This window comes from Phyllopteryx taeniolatus, chromosome 3, assembly GCF_024500385.1.
Source record: "Phyllopteryx taeniolatus isolate TA_2022b chromosome 3, UOR_Ptae_1.2, whole genome shotgun sequence".
Taxonomy (NCBI): domain Eukaryota; kingdom Metazoa; phylum Chordata; class Actinopteri; order Syngnathiformes; family Syngnathidae; genus Phyllopteryx; species Phyllopteryx taeniolatus.
Genome location: NC_084504.1, coordinates 6,086,144 through 6,104,694, shown reverse-complemented (window position 1 = coordinate 6,104,694; position 18,551 = coordinate 6,086,144). Strand labels below are relative to the sequence as shown.

Here is an 18,551-nt window from a genome sequence, read left to right as displayed (position 1 = left end):
GAGCGTCAGCCTCACAGTTCTGAGGTGCGGGGTTCAATCCCTGTCCCCGCCTGTGTGGAGTTTGCATGTTCTCCCCGTGCCTGCGTGGGTTTTCTCCGGGCACTCCGGTTTCCTCCCACATCCCAAAAACATGCATTAATTGGAGACTCTAAATTGCCCCTAGGCATGACTGTGAGTGCGAATGGTTGTTTGTTTGTATGTGCCCTGCGATTGGCTGGCAACCAGTTCAGGGTGTACCCCGCCTCCTGGCCGATGACAACTGGGATAGGCTCCAGCACGCCCGCGACCCTAGTGAGGAGAAGCGGCTCAGAAAATGGATGGATGGATGAATAAACTACCTCATTGTGGATGGCCTTCTCCTAATGTGCATGTAATAGGACATTTTTGTTTTCATTAACGTAATGAGAGGTACTGTAGAAGACCCTGTTTATTTGTTTACTAGTTGTTTTTTTATTATTATTATCATGGACAAACAAAATACAAATGTATTATTTTCTGTCTATTTTTATTAAAATTTTGAAAGATGCAGTATTATGGTTAAAATACATTTGATACATGAATATACATTTTTTTTTCAGTTATAAATTTGTCTTCAGTATTCAGGATATACCATGCAATGATTTCTTCACCAAACTAAATTGATAACAAGGATATTTACTTTGTTATATAATAATAAGTGATACAGACCATGAGTAAAAGAGTTTAACAAAAGAGGGAATCGAATCAATAAGGAGATCGGTTTGTTAAAATGTGAGCTGGATCCCAGCTGACTGTAGGTGAGAGGCGGGGTACACACTCGAATGATTTCCAGCCAATCGCAGGGCACATACAGTGTAGACAAACATTGAAACTTCAGACAGAAAGGTGTAATTTAGAAGCCTTCATCTTTGAGGCGGTTGCACTAATCACATGTCCAACATGCTGCCAACTGTCTAGATACAATATTGTGAATACAATAATCGGTCCACAAACAGATGACTGTAGCTTCATCCATGTTTTCCTGTGCTTGCACTTACGGCTTGATCAGTCAACCTTAAACGGAAAGAAACTTAAATGATATGAACTTGAGCCATCATTTTCATTTTGGCTGTTTTCCCGGATGTCACGATTCTGCAAAAACCAAAGTTTGGGTTCTCAATTGCGGTCTGTCTGTTTGTCTGTCTGTCCTGCATAGAAACAACACAGACCTGACCGGTACAGGTCTCAACTTCAAAACACTAAAAGAGCAGAGGAAAACTATGGAAATAGTATATGAAAGGATACATTAACTAAATCATTAAAACATTTTAAATAGAGATTTTTTTGACAAATAGTTTATCCACATTATTAAGCTATAGATATTGTTATAAGTATCATGTACAGCAACATTTGTCCTCTGCATTTAACCCAGCACTGAGCACCATGCCACCTTTTTTTAAGATCAAGATGATCTAAAGTATGGGATGATGTGTTTGCGCTTGCACTTCTGTAGCTTCATCCTTGCATGACTCACATTTATAGCTCTCTCAGGTTTTCGAGCTGTTTTTGTAATACGCTGAGCCAGACCAGGACATTAAAATTAAGGGCTGTAAAACCAAAGACACGCACATTTGCAGTTTGAGGGGACCAGTGAGTCAAGCTAATTTTCACTGTTTTGTTTAGTTGTCTAAATGCTAGGTAACTATGTTGTCTTTTATCCACACGCAGCAACCAGCCTCAACGTTCTGAATGATTTATGAGCCAACATAGTAGGAACAGTACTTAGTATGAATCAATCAAAAGTGAACATTATTACTGTATATTTGTAAAGGCAGAATATTTGATACAGCTTGTACTGTATGTACTTGTATGTTGTCTTTTCAACAACAGCTCAACATCATCAGAACTTTCCTCAGCGTGTCCCGTAGTGGAAATTCCATTTATTTCTCTAAAAGACCTTGTGTTCAGTCCACCCAATGTGTTGCTTACAAGTGATGTTGTTTTGCTTATCAAGGGGATGAAGGATGAAAAAGGGACTGTGTGAGAGCTGAAGTAAGAGAGCCATAGTTTGCAACTGGGGAAATCCCTCAAGTCATCCGTCAATGCTGACCATTCATCTTCTAGTCATTTGCTAAAAGAGGGAGCACATGGCCAATTAAGCACAGCTTGTTAAATAGATGGGATGCACAAATTATGATTGTGACATTAGCCAAAAAAAAATAAATGCATCATGTGAAAGATTGAGGTAGAGGACTTGAGCTTGAAGGAGACACCGCCCAGGTGGAGAAGAAAAATAAACATCGGAAAGTCGAAAGAAATCAGCCAACATATCAGGTAGTGAATTGTGCAGTTGGACAAGTCTGGTTCATCTGTGGGTGCAGTTTCCAGATCCCTGAATGTACCATGTTCATCTGCTCAAACAATTATATGCAAATAAAACACCATTAGAATGGCCAGCATCATCTCAGGAAGGAGACGAGATCTGTATCCCAGAGATGAACGTGCTATCGTCCCAAATGTGCAACCCAAGAACAAAAGCAAAAGAAAAAGGTTGTGAAGCTGGTAAGAGTCTGTCATTATTCACAGTGAAACGAGTACTGTACTGACATAGGGTTTAAAGGCCACTCTACCAAGAAGAAGCCATTATGCCAAAAGAAACATAATAAAGACAGATTACAGTTTGCAAATGCACTCAGGGACAAGGATCTTCATTTTGGAGAAATATCCTGTGGTCTGACGAAACCAAAATTGAACTGTTTGGCCATAATGAGCATTGGTATGTTTGGAGGAAAAAGAGGGAAGCTTGCAAGCTTCAGAACACGACCCCAACTTTAAAATACGGGCGTGGCAGCATCACGTTGCTTTGCTTCAGGAGGGACTTGTGCACTTTGCAAAATAGATGACATCATGAGGAAAGAACATTATGTGGGAATACTGAAGTAACATCTCAAGACACCAGCTTGGAAGTTAAAGCTTGGGCACATATGGGTCTTCCAAATGGTCAATAACCTGAAGCATACTGCCAAACTGGTTGCAAAGTGGTTTACGAATAAACAAAGCTAATGTTTTGGAGTGGCCATCGCAAAGCCCTGATCTCAATCCTATTGAAAATGTATGGACAGACCTGAAAACGCATGTGCAAGCAAGGCGGCCTACAAACGTGGTTAAGTTACACCAGTTCTGTCAGGAAGAATGTACCAAAACACCTGCCAACTATTGTGAGAAGCTTGTGGAAGGACATTCAAATGTTTGACCGAAGTCATACAGTTTAAAGGCAATGTTAGCAAATACTAATGAAATGCATGTAAACTTTGGTCTTTGAAGAAAGTAATGAAAAATTGTCTAGGCATATAGCAAATAGAAATAATTGTGGTAATCGTAATTGTCCTGGTTGAGAAAGAGATCCCTCCCCAAGTGGAGGAGTTCAAGTATCTCGGGGTCTTGTTCATGGGTGAGGGAAGGTGCGGGCGATTGCACACGCAAGCCCCTACAAGGCAGCATTGATTCCATTTTCCCTCGCAGAGACAGCACTTACACACTTATTTACTTATTTAAAAATAAAAAATACATAAAAAATAATGTCATTTACTGTATGGACCCGTGTCGTGGAGCAGCGGCCACAAGCCAGTACAACAATTTGAAATATGCTCCAACTTCATCGAGCAATCTAGTCATCAGTTTAACAATGTTGAATTAAACCAAATGAAGATCATTCATAGGGTCTCCCAATGGTCTGTGTTAGGCCCCAAACTATTCATATTGGATATCAATGATATTTACTGTTTCTCAAAACTATTCAAAAGGGAGGCATCCAGGAGGCATTCTAATCAGACGCCCGAGCCACCTCATCTGGGTCCTCTCAAGGTGGAGGAGCAGCAGCTCTAATCTGAGCCCCTCCCGGATGACCGAGCTTCTCGCCCTATCTCTAAGGAGAGTCCTGTGGAGGTACCTCATTTCGGCCACTTGTATCCAGAATCCTGTTCTTTCGGTCACAACCCACAGCTCGTACAAGTCCACAAAACACATGTAGACTGGTTGGGCGAACTCCCATACAACCTCGAGGACCCTGTCGAGGTCCACTGTTCCACGGCCAGGACAAAAACCACAATGCTCCTTCTGAATCTGAGATTCAACTTCCAGACGGACCCGACACTCCAGCACCCCTGAATAGACCTTACCAGGGAGGCTTAGGAGTGTGATCCCCCTGTAGTTGGAACACACTCTCCGGTCCGCCTTCCTAAAATGGGGGACCACCACCCCAGTCTCCCAATCCAGAGCCACTGTCCCCGATGTCCACGCGATGTTGCAGAGACGTGTTAACCAGGACAGCCCCACAACATCCTGAGCCTTTTGGAACTCCGGGCCAATCTCAACCTAACATACATGCTTTTGGGATGTCGGAGGAAACCAGAGTACCTGGAGAAAACCCACGCAGGCATGGGGAGAACATGCAAACTCCACACAGGCGGGGCCGGAATTTGAAACCCGGTCCTCAGAACTGTGAGGCAGATGTGCTAACCAGTCGTCCACCGTGTCACTGTTACTGTACATATATTTCCAAATATTTTTGTCTCACTATCAATATTTTTAATTTTTTCAATTTTTTATTATTATTAGTTTTTTTGGGGGGGTTTCGAGGAAAGTCACATGGTGACGACCTTGCACCGCCCTAATGCCCTCTGTTGACCAACTAGTTGCCACTGCCTAGCAGTATGAGGGCAGCCTCACTTGCATGAGACAGCTAATGCTAATGTTAATCGTAAGCTTCTCTAATGGCCTAACTTCAGCAAGACAAAACTAGTGTTAAAATTCTTGATCTTTGGGGATTTTGATCATCCCGACACATTGGAACTGTTTTAAATTGTGATAAAAATGCATAATAGGTCTCCTTTAAGGGCAAACAAAAAAGGCAGTCGTCAAATGACCACTCACTACAATGCGCAAATACATCCACGCTTTGCACTCTTCAACCTGCGGGGCCCTTCTGAGGTCTGTGAGGTCACACAGAGATTAGAGGGGTTATCGCAAGGTCAGCTTCAGTTCAGAAATCTGTTGGGTCAGCCGTCGTCTTCTTCCTACTCGTCCTCCTCAGAACATGAATCATTTGTCTCCTCCCCCTGTCCTCCTCTCCCAGTCCGTTTCAAGCTGCACATGCTGTTTTTCTCAGTTTGCTGTCGTCAGTCACACACACACACACACACACACGCACACACACACACACACGCACACACACACACACACACACACGCACACACACAATTAGCCCTGCTGTTCAGTAATGCCACAGCTGTCAAGGAGCTTTCAACACACAAACATAGGTACTGAGAGAGACAGAATTAGCCCGCTGTTTGTCTTGTCATTCGTCTCTGAGTATCAATGCAGACACACATGTATGCACGCACACACACACACACGCACACACACACAGACACACACAGACACACACGTATATTAATCACCTATACAGTATAGTTACACAAGCCAGTCAGCCATAACCCAAGCACCATTTCAGTCACCATTTGTTTGGTTTATGCCCATGCAGTGTCTTCGTTACCAGGGTTTTACAATATTAGCGCAAGAATTCAATTCAAACTTTCCACACGGGGTCCACACATATTTTAAATTATATGTACTAGCTCAAATAAATGTCCACTAAAATGTGGTTAAATGCTCTTCAGCAAGTTTCACCTCTATGAAATGCTTTTTTTTTTTTTTTACCAATCAACAATATTCTGGTATAATTCTGGCTGGAGATTTGACCACATTTCTTTGGTAGAGTTAATTTGAATTGGATTGCTGGCGCATACCCAGTTTTTTTAGCATATTCCACAAATTTTAGATTTAGATTTAGATTTAGGTCAGGCGGCACGGTGACCGACTGGTTAGGGCATCTGCCTCACAGTTCTGAGGACCGGGGTTCAATCCCCGGCCTCACCTGTGTGGAGTTTGTATGTTCTCCCCATGCCTGCGTGGGTTTTCTCCGGGTACGCCAGTTTCCTCCCACATCCCAAAAGCATGCATGGTTGGTTGATTGAAAAGTCTAAATTACCCGTAGGTGTGAATGTGAGTGCGAATGGTTGTTTGTTTGTATGTGCCCTGCAATTGGCTGGCAACCAGTTCAGGGTGTACCCCGCCTCCTGCCCGATGATAGCTGGGATAGGTTCCAGCACTCCCGCGACCCTTGTGAGGAGATACTCAGATAATGGATGGATGGATTTAGGTCAGGGCCTGTTCTCGGCATGCATACTTTGAGGGGGCATCATGTACAGCATGCTTTTACTTTATTTTAATATTTATTATAATTATTTATAATGACGCTAACTTAGTGATAGCTACACGGCATCTTGCACTACATACCTACTTTCACGCTAATAACACACACCGGTATAGCAGGTAGTGGCTATTGTTAACAGGGCACTGATACTTGTTTGTCACTTCTCACAGACACACAGCCGAAGACATTTATAATTCTGGACACACTCTATCATCTACCAATTGCATCACAAGCTTCACTCTTCCAACTACTGTTACGTTACAACCCATGCACAAATCACATGCACCGGGCCGCTCCAACAACAATAATACAAAAATGAACACAAAACAAAAAAATGCTCAAGGTACCCAAATTTAAGAGATTAACTTTCTATATAGCACTCATAAAAATACTAAAAGTCACACACTTTTTCTCTTTTACTTACATTTTTTCCTTGAATACAATTCCTGTCTCTTCGTGCATATTATTAGTTGTGTGGATGTGGTTTTCTAAGAGGGAAGGACAAAAAAGTACAAATAGACAAGGGCTCATACCATAGGATCAATGAGTCGACTTTACAAAGCAAATCTATCAAAACAATGTTAAGCCAGTAACATTCAAGTAACCAACATAGAACTTCCGGTTTTCTACTTATTTTGAAACTCATAATTGCACCACTTTTGATGGAGGACTGACGCTAACTTGACGATCGCGGCACTGGCGCAAATTACGTAAATTAAACTCCTCAAACGTCACTTATCTGAGCTGCTTATCCCCACAAGGGTTGCGGGAACTCCTCAAACGACATTGTACAAATGCATACAAAATTAATTATGGCACTTATAAAGATAAACATATTTTTCTTGAACAATAAATGACTTTGTGGCCGTTTCTACTGTCTAACTGCAGACAGCTGATCAAACAGACAGCCGGCACACAGCATGAAGCAGTGGAGACAGAGTTGGGGAAGCATGCGCTTTGCAAATTTGAAATGGGGGGGCACAGTGTTTTTTTGAGGGAGCTGTGCCCCCTCTTGCCCCAGCGTGTAGCCGGCCCTGCTTTAGGTGGTAATATCATACTGGCTGGCAGTGGTACTAGTGCCCTGCAAAACGTGAATCACCTTAAGTCAAAAAGCTAAACTTGGAAACTTGCTGAGTGATCCGGCAGATCAATGATTCCAAACACATCAGAACTGTGATGATTAGGGAAAATCCCCCCCCCAAAAAATTTTTTTGCACCAAATTCTTGTTTTTAAAACTCATTGAAGATTTTTGTGGATAATCATTTCACAATGGAAAAAATGTGTCAGTTGCATGCAGGACACAGGTCACAGACACTGCAAAAAAAAAGATTAAAATAGATGAGTAATAAAGTAGGAATATATTCAAACCAATAAATGAATGGTTCCCATTTTGGAATGGTCAAGCAGGAGTCCACACGAGAACTGTATTGAACTATACTCACTATATCCTTGCAATTCAAATGAGCCATGTTGACAGACAGCCCACTTACGATTCCTGTTATCAACTCACCCAAATCAATGTATTTTTAAGTTCTGAAATAAATTCTCTTTTTAAAATGTCAAATACGTCACATTTTAAAGGGGTGTGTTTTATCGCCAATAAATTTAATAATGAACTAGTTTTACTGTTGGGAAACTTCAGATTGATTCTCTGTCAAGGTGTGTATTTAGTATCTGACAGTAATACCAGGAAAAGAACACTGTTATATCAAGATCAACAATCCATCAATCCATTTTCTAGAGAGATTATCCAATTTTATTTCCCGTGCTGCACTGATATTCACCTTCTTGCGATGCTGTTTCAAATGAGTTAACAAGTTTGACAAAGCATATTGCGAGCCATTATGTCTGCTAGCCAGAGGATGAGCTGCACTGCATTTGTTTACAGATTGACATGTTGCTGGAGCACAGGGCAGTTATATACACTTTCCACCCCTTACCTATATGATATGATGTGGAAACTCAGCACGGTACTGAAAAATCTGAATACAAATATCATTGCACACCTTCTATACACTTTACATTTTACTCATGCCAAAAATGTAGTCAATTATGTTTTTCAATAATAGCAACCGTTTATATCTAGGAGATGTTCAAAATTCATGTTGGTTAGCTCATATTGCATGTGACACATGGTTAAGCCTGAATTATTCATACAGTCAGAACATTTTGAGTTAAAGTGATTATTTTTTTTTGTATTTGGTGAGTTTGGCTTTCAAATGCAGGCTTTACAAGAAAGTGGAAAAAGTCTTTCAGATGTTGTGTTAAGCAATTGAAAAAATATAAACGTATTTAGTTTTAAAGTTCCATGTCCAAAATTATTTATATCTAATCTCAATACAGTCTTTCCAATTTTCAAAATTAATAGAATGCTTTAGATTGTGCCAGTACAGTAGTTAGCGGGACTCTTTAGAATATTGCAAAAGAATGTGTTCCCCCGAAAAAAAATAAAATGTGAAAAGCCATGACAGTGAAAAATATTTTTCATCAATACACCTTTCCAGCATTTTTTTTAACCATTTCAAGCAACCATAACAAAACCTGGTGAACCTTGAGATCACATAATCAAAATTCATCTGTAGGGGCTATAGCCCTGCACATCAACTTTAATGCTAATCTAAATAGTTATCACTCCTTAAAAACAATTAAAATGCACAGTGAAAGTTGCAGCACGGTTGTCACCGCTTCATTTCACATTAGATGTCTATAAGAAGAGAATTAGAGAAGTAGAGGAGAGAAGAAGAGGAGGGAAAAGAGGCGATTTGTCATAGCAGACATCAGTTAGTGTCACCTGCGTGCTTCCGCTTGCATTAACTAGTGTGCCCGTTAGCACCTAGGGCCCTTTTTCTCTCTGTCCCTTCCTTTCTAATGGCTGGCTGCTCTGCTTGATTATACAGCGTCCCAGTCGCAGCCAATTAAGGGCTCCAAATGGGACAACATTAATCAAATCTTTTGTATGATGGGAGGTTCAGCGGTATCAGATTACAGAGGGACACAAAACTAATACGTCACTGTCACAGTGGCCATGCAGGCATTTAGCAGGCAGCATTGAGGAGAAGGGTGAAACAAGACGATCATCTGGGCGCAATATCGAGCCTACTCTGGAAACCATTAACTTGACATCTCAGCAGGAACTCCAACTCTGTTCTCAACCCTTTTTATAACTCCCCAACCTGACATTTCCCCCCTTGCCTTCACCCTCCTTCCATCCATTCTCCTCAGCAGTCAGACAATGAGTAAAGCAGGATAAATTAGAGGAAGTGCAAACCGAATGAATAGAATAAATAAGTCACGAAGGGTAATGAGAGGTGAACAGAGGGAGATGGAGAGGAAAAAGGAGAATGCTGTGAGAGCTTTTCAGTAATCAAACATGGGAAGTATCGAAAGAGCTTTTCTGCCAGCATGCCCAGCTAAATGTTGCCTTTCATGCCCAGTGTTGGTCTGGCCTCATACAGCGTGGTACTGAATCTGGAGCAGGAAGCAGACCCGCAGCACCATGACCCAGCAAACTATCTTCCCACCTCAGCGGCTACCCAGAGCTTGGCCGGAACATCAAGACACAGTTGGAGCCAGCCAGAGGACACTGCTGCAAAATGGCCTCATTAGAACAAATGATTAAAGCTCAACTCAAATGTGCTAAATGCCTGTGTCACAGAAGTGGCCTTTAAACGGATATAAATAAACAAGAGTTATGCTGGCAGTTTGGGTGTGCACCCTGGCAGCATAATAAATTACAGGGTAATGATATTAAAAGCACAGAGTCGTTAAGATGCCAAGTGTAGACGCTATAAATCCAGACGCTGGCTTCCAATGGTTGTCCCCGCACCGAGTAATTAAAGCAGATTTATGAGGCACGTTACATCAGTGCTAGATAGTTCATATATCGGGCTCCTTTATTGGACAGTCTGACAGGCACCAAAAAATATTGTTTCGTGTTGCCTGGCCCCTCGCAGCCGAGGGGCCGCTCTCCGCACTCCATCTTTTGTTGTGTCAGTCCTGCGTGGTTGTGATGGATGAACCTATCCACTCCTCTGTGGCTCCCTCTCCTCTCTGGCTCTCTCATCCGTCCTCAACGGGAGACTTGTGACAGTAGCAAATAGCTTTATCTCCACAGTAGCTCATTCACAGCCCCCCTCGTGTTCTCCTCACTGAGAGAAAACAAAGAGCAATGATGCACCATAAGACACGAGCTAGACGGGAAAGAAGCAGCGAAGAAAGGCTCTTTCCCCCACATAGTATGTTTTGTTTTTTAAGTGAGAATAACGTGTTTTCAATTTTATGCGTGTAGACCCACATGCCATGAGTGCATAAAAAAAATACTTTGTTTTCAAAAATTGTAAAACAGACTGTAGGCAAACATTTCCAAAGGGCAAAATCCAAGGTTGTGAACACTGGTGAAAAGGAAACAACCAAATACATGTTTGAACAAAAACATTGGGGCGGGTGGAACCCAAAACAACAAGTATCAAACTCTGTGAGTTCCATTGTGTGTGTGTAAAGATGAGAGACAACTGCAGAGGACACAAGGGAAAAGAGCTGATTGGCTGACACAGAAGGGGGGAAAAGACGAGACCAGGTGGAGCTAATGTGACAGCAGATGCAAGGTTATACAGGGAATTCTCAAATGCAGATTCTTTTGAGGCGTAAATGGCAAATCTTGTAACCTAGCCCAAAGCAGGTTAGCAGCAATTCGAATTGAGCAAAATACCGGAGCCTTATCTCACTGACCTTGTGACTAGTTGGTGACCTGATGGCGACTCCAGTCTCCGCTGGTTGCGGAGACATCTCCATGATGTCTCCTGGAATCTCCTGGAGACTAGTCGACTGTTTTTTATTTATTTACACATAAACTGTCACCAGGTCTTCCACTCACTCTCTTACACTTTCTCTTACACACAGCGACTACTGCTCTGCCAGATTTGCTGTAAATGTCACACATGAAAGTAATAGTGACAAAAAATGACTCCCACAGAACTAAGACCACAGACCAGTTGTTTTCAACAATGACCATTGTGTGCACTGTGTCTCTTGGTTCAATGTTCATTTCATGTCCACAAACAAAAAATGCATTATTTCTCTTAGCATTCATGTTGCTAAGTGGGACTTCTGGCATTCCTTGTCCTCAACAATCATTTTCAAATCTGTTTTATAATCAAATGTGTGTCTATTCCGATTGGTATTATACATGTGCACATTGATGTAAACGTCATAAAGATGGCGGTCCGTCATCTATTTAGCACAGTAGTTGGGATTGTTTTTACACTTTCCTGAAAACAACCGCTTGAGAAAAAAAAGTTGCAAGTAGTTAAAAACAAGATGTCTGCCAAATACGTGCTTTGGTCGGAAGCCACCATGATTACACGCATAAACGATGACGTCTCCGCACATTTCTGTCAAGACAGAGCACGTGCAGACAGAGCACAGCCTGACGCATTTGGATTCACAGATAACATGACTAAAATTTACTTCTGATCAGTTTGGAAAAAGTAATATTCCACCCCTGTGAAACCAAATAACATTCCATTCAAATTTGGCCTGTTTATTCCGATTGAGGTGTTTATATGGACCGTTTTCATGATGGGAAATTGTCTAGTCGTTTCTGAGTGTAGAACAGGCAGTAGAGTGTGGCGTTAATGTAAGAACTGCATAAAATTAGTCAATGGGCCGCATGCAGCTCCCGAGCGGCGGGTTGGCCAGGCCTGCCGTATACTGGATAGAGGCCAATATCAGCGACTTCCTGGTGAAGTGGTTGTCATGTTGTCTGGAGACCTCTCGCAGATATCTTCCTGGTGAGAGCGCAAGCAATATTTTGGTTTCCTGGGTCCCGGAGTCACTGCAGTCATCAAAGTTCCAAGTGACACAATGTGGACAAAAATATGAATATAGAACTCCTCAGCGCTTTGCAAGTGCCAAAGTCATGAGAAAATGTCAACTGGACTACTTTCCAGGTTCCACTCAATGTGTTGTCATGGCCGAGTGGTTCCCCGCAGGAAACCCCAATGGATTTCTAGTCCATTCCATCCGTTCTAGTCCATCTACTTCTAGTCCGCGCAGGTTTGAATCCTGCTGACAATGTATGTATCTTGGGGCAGAAGCTAACAAGTACTGTAATGACTTGAATAGTGGGTGTGAGGGGGGTGACTGTTGTGTTTCTATGATAATGACCGGGTAAAATCATCTCCTTGTTTGTTTATTGATGCAGACTTAGTCGTATTTTACTGAGCATCCAGGGTAGTACAGCATAGCACAATACCATAATTGCCTGAGTTGTTCCTTTTACAAACAAACACAACAAACAAGATGATTCGAGTTTCCGCAATTGAGGTTTGCAGATTACCATGGCCTGGATGACGGAGAATCCCCACTGACAGGGTGGAAAGGTAGACAAACGTGTGCCAATCGATCCTCTCGACAAAGAGTAGATTTTGTTGCAAATGTAGGTTTCTGTTGTGATCAACCATTGACTACATTTTGGAGTTTCTGCTCCAAAACAGGAACGTTGTCGACAGGATTCGAGCCTGTGTAGGGAGACCCCAATGGTTTTCTAGTCCACCGCCTTAAGCGCTCGGCCACGACAACTCTTCTCAAGGCAATCCTGCAAAGTGCAAGTCAAATTTCAGCCCCGCCTGTTTGGAGTTCATGTTCTCCCTGTGCCTGCGTGGGTTTTCTCCAGGCACTACGGTTTCTTCCCACATCCAAAAAACATGCATGGTAGGTTGATTGAAGACTTTAAATTGCCCTTAGTTGTGAATGTGTGCGCGAATGCTTGTTTGTTTATATGTGCCTTGCGATTGGCTGGCGACCAGTTCAGGGTGTACCCCACCTCTCGCCCGAAGATAGCTGGGATAGGCTCCAGTACACCCGTGACCCTTGTGAGGGTAAAGCGGTACAGAAAATGGATGGGTGGAGAAGCAAACCAACAGCTACTGAGTCCGAGGCAGTGTGTGGCAGGCCTAATATTAGGCTTACCATTTTTGATGCAAATTTTTGTTCACATTGCTACTGTTCTGTAAGACTGTCTTCTTGATACATTTGTTTATATCTACAGTTGTGTACCATTTTTTATTTGAAAAAAAATGTCATTGTTATCTTGAAAGTGTCTTGCTTGAAACTTTTGAGCATCTTTGTGTAGTCTGTCAACTTTGTCCTGGTCTCTTGTTTCAAATATTGCTACTGTAAAGGATTGTGGGTAACATATCTCTTTTCCTTTCGTAAAGGTTGGTCAGGAGTAACCTTTGCTAAAGGTGGCTTAAAAGTGCATCGAGGTACCTTGAGCGATTTTAGAATTTGAACGACCTATCCTCCAAGTACTTAGAGGTGTTCTCGCTCGGATGGGAAAGTTCCCACGCAAAAGAAGAGAACACAAAGAGGACCACTGTTTCAGTCTGCCGTACGTCACTTGGTACTCCCATGCTCTGGTTCCGAAGCAAAGTCCTTATAGGCTGAAAGCGACAACGACAACATTTCTACTTCTACCACAAGGTCTTCAGACAGCAAGTCTACTTCAAAAGGGTGTCGTTCTTGACAGGATTTGAACCTAGATGGGGATCTCCAGTCCAAAACCTTAACCATTCGGCCACAACAACTCTTCTCTTCTGTAAGTGGAATGACCAACTTGCGACAAACAAACATGGCTGATTTTCCCTTTGGCTTGTCCTGTTTGGGGTCGCCACAGCATCGGCATCCTCCTCTCGAACACTAACTGCCCTCATGTCTTCCCTCAGTCGATCTATAAAAATTTCGCTTTGGTCTTCCTCGAACTCTCTTGCCTGGCAGCTCCATCCTTACCATCCTTCGACCAATACACTCACTCTCTCTCCTCTGGACGTATCCAAACCATCAAAGTTCCAAATGACACACTGTGGACAAAAATATGAATATAGAACTCCTCAGCGATTTGCTCGTCCCCTCCTGCACTCCGTGCCGAAGACCTGAGAAAATGTCAACTGGACAACTTTCAAGTTTCCAGTCAATGTGTTGTCATGGCCGAGTGGTTAAGGCGATGGACTAGAAATCCATTGGGGTTTCCCTGCGCAGGTTCAAATCCTGCTGACAACGTATGGATCTTGTGGCAGAAGCTAACAAGTACTATAATGACTTGATTAATGGGTGTGAGGGGGTTGACTGTTGTATTTCTATAATAATGACTGGGTAAAATCATCACCTTGTTTGATGCAGACTTAATTGTATTTTACTGAGCATCCAGGGAAGTACAGCGTAGCACAATACCATAATTGCCTGAGTTGGTCTTTTTACAAACAAATACAACAAAGAAGATGATTCGATTTTGCGCTATTGAGGTTTGCAGATTACCATGACCTGGATGACGAATAATCCACACTAACAGGGCGAAAGGTAGACAAACGTGTGCCAATTGATCCTCTCGACAAAGAGTAGATTTTGTTGCAAATGTCGGTCTCTGTTGTGATCAACCTTGACTACATTTTGGAGTTCCTGATCCAAAACAGGAACGTTGTCGACAGGATTCGAACCTGTGTAGGGAGACCCCAATGGATTTCTAGTCCATCACCTTAACCGCTCGGCCACGACAACTCTACTAATGAAATCCTGCAAAGTGCAATCACCATCTATTGTGACAGAAAGCATGGCTGCTTAGGGTAATATGGCTAAACTGACAATAAATTGACTAATGAGAAAACTAAACACGAAAGAGGACATATTCCACATAGTTCACTCACTTTTTACTTTAGGCTTAAAAATGGTGCAGCGATCATGTATATTGTACAGTATCCCTCACTATTTTTTTCATGGTAATATTAGAATGAATGAGGTGATTTTATTTTTTTTTAAATTCCAAAGATATGCATGTTGGTGGTCTCAGCTGTAAGGACTTGGCTCAGGAACCAGAGGATTGCAGTTCCAAGTGATACACTGGACAAAAATATGAATAATCTATAAGCACTTTGCTGGTCCCCACACCTCCGGGTTTCACTTCATCCCGACTCCTGAGAAAATGTCAGCTCCACTGTAGGCACTGTGTTGTTGTGGTTAAGGCAGTCCACTAGAAATCATTGTGGTCAGCAGATTCAAATCCTGGTTGCAATGTATTGTGCACCTTTTGGGGCAGAAGCAAACCAGTCCTGTGACAACTTAAGTACAGGGTTTGGCAGCACTGTTAGCGGTGTTTAATGACACTAACCTGTCAAAATGTTATCTCACTTTCCATTTTACGTATCGTTTTCCTGCCAACAATATGCTTTTTTGAGGGGCAGAAGCAAACCAGGCAGCACGGTGACTGACCGGTAAGCACATCTGCCTCACAGTTCTGAAGATTTGGGTTCAAATCCCAGCCCCACCTGTGTGGAGTTTTCATGTTCACCCTGTGCCTGTGTGGGTTTTCTCCAGGCAGTCCAGTTTCTTCCTTGTGAGGAAAAAGCGGTACAGAAAATGGATGGGTGGAGAAGCAAACCAGCAGCTACTGAGGCAGTGTGTGGCAGGCCTAATATTAGGCTTACCATTTTTTATGCAAATTTTTGTTCACGTTGCTACTGTTCTGTAAGACTGTCTTCTTGATGTATTTGTTTATATATACAGTTGTGTACCATTTTCTATTTGAAAAAAATGTCATTTTTATCTTGAAAGTGTCTTGCTTGAAACTTTTGAGCATCTTTGTGTAGTCTGTCAACTTTGTCCTGGTCTCTTGTTTCAAATATTGCTACTGTAAAGGATTGTGGGTAACATATCTCTTTTCCTTTCGTAAAGGTTGGTCAGGAGTAACCTTTGCTAAAGGTGGCTTAAAAGTGCATCGAGGTACCTTGAGCGATTTTAGAATTTGAACGACCTATCCTCCAAGTACTTAGAGGTGTTCTCGCTCGGATGGGAAAGTTCCCACGCAAAAGAAGAGAACACAAAGAGGACCACTGTTTCAGTCTGCCGTACGTCACTTGGTACTCCCATGCTCTGGTTCGAAGCAAAGTCCTTATAGGCTGAAAGCGACAACGACAACATTTCTACTTCTGCCACAAGGTCTTCAGACAGCAAGTCTACTTCAAAAGGGCGTCGTTCTTGACAGGATTTGAACCTAGATGGGGATCTCCAGTCCAAAACCTCAACCACTCGGCCACAACCACTCTTCTCTTCCGTTAGTGGAATGACCAACTTGTGTCAAACAAACATGGCTGCTTTTCCCTTTGGCTTGTCCTGTTTGGGGTCGCCACAGCCCAAACCATCAAAGTTCCAAATGACACACCGTGGACAAAAATATGAATATAGAACTCCTCAGCGCTTTGCTTGTCGCCTGCTGGTGCCGAAGACCTGAGAAAATGTCAACTGGACTACTTTCAAGCTTCCAGTCAATATGTTGTCATGGCCGAGTGGTTAAGGTGATGGACTAGAAATCCATTGGGGTTTCCCCACGCAGGTTCAAATCCTGCTGACAATGTATCTATCTTGGGGCAGAAGCTAACAAGTACTGTAATGACTTGAATAGTGGGTGTGAGGCTGGTGACTGTTGTGTTTCTATGATAATGACTGGGTAAAAGCATCTCGTTATTTGTTTATTGATGCCGACTTTGTCGTATTTTACTGAGCATCCAGGGTAGTACAGCATAGCACGATACCATAATTGCCGGAGTTGTTCCTTTTACAAACAAATACAACAAACAAGATGATTTGAGTTTCCGCAATTGTGGTTTGCAGATTACCATGACCTGGATGATGGATAATCCACACTGACAGGACGGAAAGGTAGACAATTGTGTGCCAATCGATCCTCTCGACAAAGAGTAGATTTTGTTGCAAATGTTGGTCCCTGTTGTGATCAACTTTGACTACATTTTGAAGTTTCTGCTCCAAAACAGGAACATTGTCGACAGGATTCGAACCTGTGCAGGGAGAGCCCAATGGATTTCTAGTCCATCGCCTTAACCGCTCGGCCACGACAACTATTCTCAAGTCAATCCTGCAAAGTGCAATTACAAACTATTGTGACAGAAAGCACGCCTGCTTAGGGTAATATGGCTCAACTGACAATAAGTTGACAAATGAGAAAAATAAACACGAAAGACGACATATTCCACATAGTTCACTCACTTTTGACCTTCGGCTTAAAAATGATGCAGCGATCATGTATATTGTACTGTATCCCTCACTAATTTTTTCATGGTTATATTAGAATGAACGAGGTGACTTTATTTTTTTTTTAAATCACAAAGATATGCATGTTGGTGGTCCCGGTTTTATTTCATCCCGAGTCCTGAGAAAATGTCAGCTCCACTGTAGGCTACACCTTTTTCATAACCTCTAGGGGGCTTTGGCATATTAGAATGAAAGTGTACAAGTTTGTCATAACCTGTAGGGAGTGGTGGCATATTGGAATGAAAGTGTACCGATTTACATAACTTCTACATGGCGGCATACATTTATAAAATGTACACATTTACATAACCTCTACATGGCGGCATACATTTTCCCCTATACCTATGTGCATTGCACACTTTTGACAATTTTTTGGGGGAAAAAATGTGCATCATATACAATAAATTACGGTAAGTGAAATACTCCGGCGGCATGGTTAGAGCGTCTGCCTCACAGTTCTGAGGACCGGGGTTCAATCCCCAGCCCCACCTGTGTGGAGTTTGCATGTTCTCCCCGTGTGCCTGCGTGGGTTTTCTCCGGGCACTCCGATTTCCTCCCACATCCCAAAAACATGCATGGTAGGTTAATTGACAACTGTAAATTGCCCGTAGGTATGAATGCGAGTGCGAATGGTTGTTTGTTTGTATGTGCCCTGCGATTGGCTTGCAACCAGTTCAGCATGTACCCCGCCTCCTGCCCAATGATAGCTGGGATAGGCTCCAGCACGCCCGCGACCCTAGTGAGGACAAGCGGCTCAGAAAATGGATGGATGAAATACTCTAAACTAAAGAGAGTCAGAGCCATATTTGAAAGAAGACTCCAAAAATTTAAAGATAGAAACAGAAGTCCACAATTTAAGAACAGACAGAGAGGCAAAAACAACAACAAAAGTACTACTTAAGATCGCATGGACTTAAACGCGTTAAGTACAAATCAGGATACAGACGCGACTAAGCACACAAGTGAACAACAATAGAAACACTGGGAATGGCAAAACTCCTGATGAACCTTGAATGCCTGCACCTTGAATGGAAGCATACTCTGAGTGCCAGACAAAGTAATTGGTTTGGCTGCTTGCAATTTTAATAGCTCATGTAATTAGGTTGCTTATTCTCAATATGTAGTCATAAATCATGTGAAACACAGTTCCAAATACATTTCCCGTCATTAAAAATCTGGTTCTTCTTCTGTAGGGACCAGTAAACGTCACATGCAAGAAAC

General features: G+C 42.4%; 4 non-coding genes across 4 annotated transcripts; 2 read left to right on the top strand and 2 right to left on the bottom strand.

The window, feature by feature from the left end:
• Positions 1-14,209: 14,209 nt before the first annotated feature.
• On the top strand, positions 14,210-14,291 carry trnas-aga (transfer RNA serine (anticodon AGA)). Its single transcript has one exon. It is a non-coding gene; the product is annotated as a tRNA-Ser (tRNA).
• A 413-nt stretch (positions 14,292-14,704) lies between these two features.
• Positions 14,705-14,786, bottom strand: trnas-aga (transfer RNA serine (anticodon AGA)). The gene has a single exon. It is a non-coding gene; the product is annotated as a tRNA-Ser (tRNA).
• A 1,767-nt stretch (positions 14,787-16,553) lies between these two features.
• Positions 16,554-16,635, top strand: trnas-aga (transfer RNA serine (anticodon AGA)). Its single transcript has one exon. It is a non-coding gene; the product is annotated as a tRNA-Ser (tRNA).
• A 421-nt stretch (positions 16,636-17,056) lies between these two features.
• trnas-aga (transfer RNA serine (anticodon AGA)) lies at positions 17,057-17,138 on the bottom strand. Its single transcript has one exon. It is a non-coding gene; the product is annotated as a tRNA-Ser (tRNA).
• Between the last annotated feature and the right edge of the window lie 1,413 nt (positions 17,139-18,551).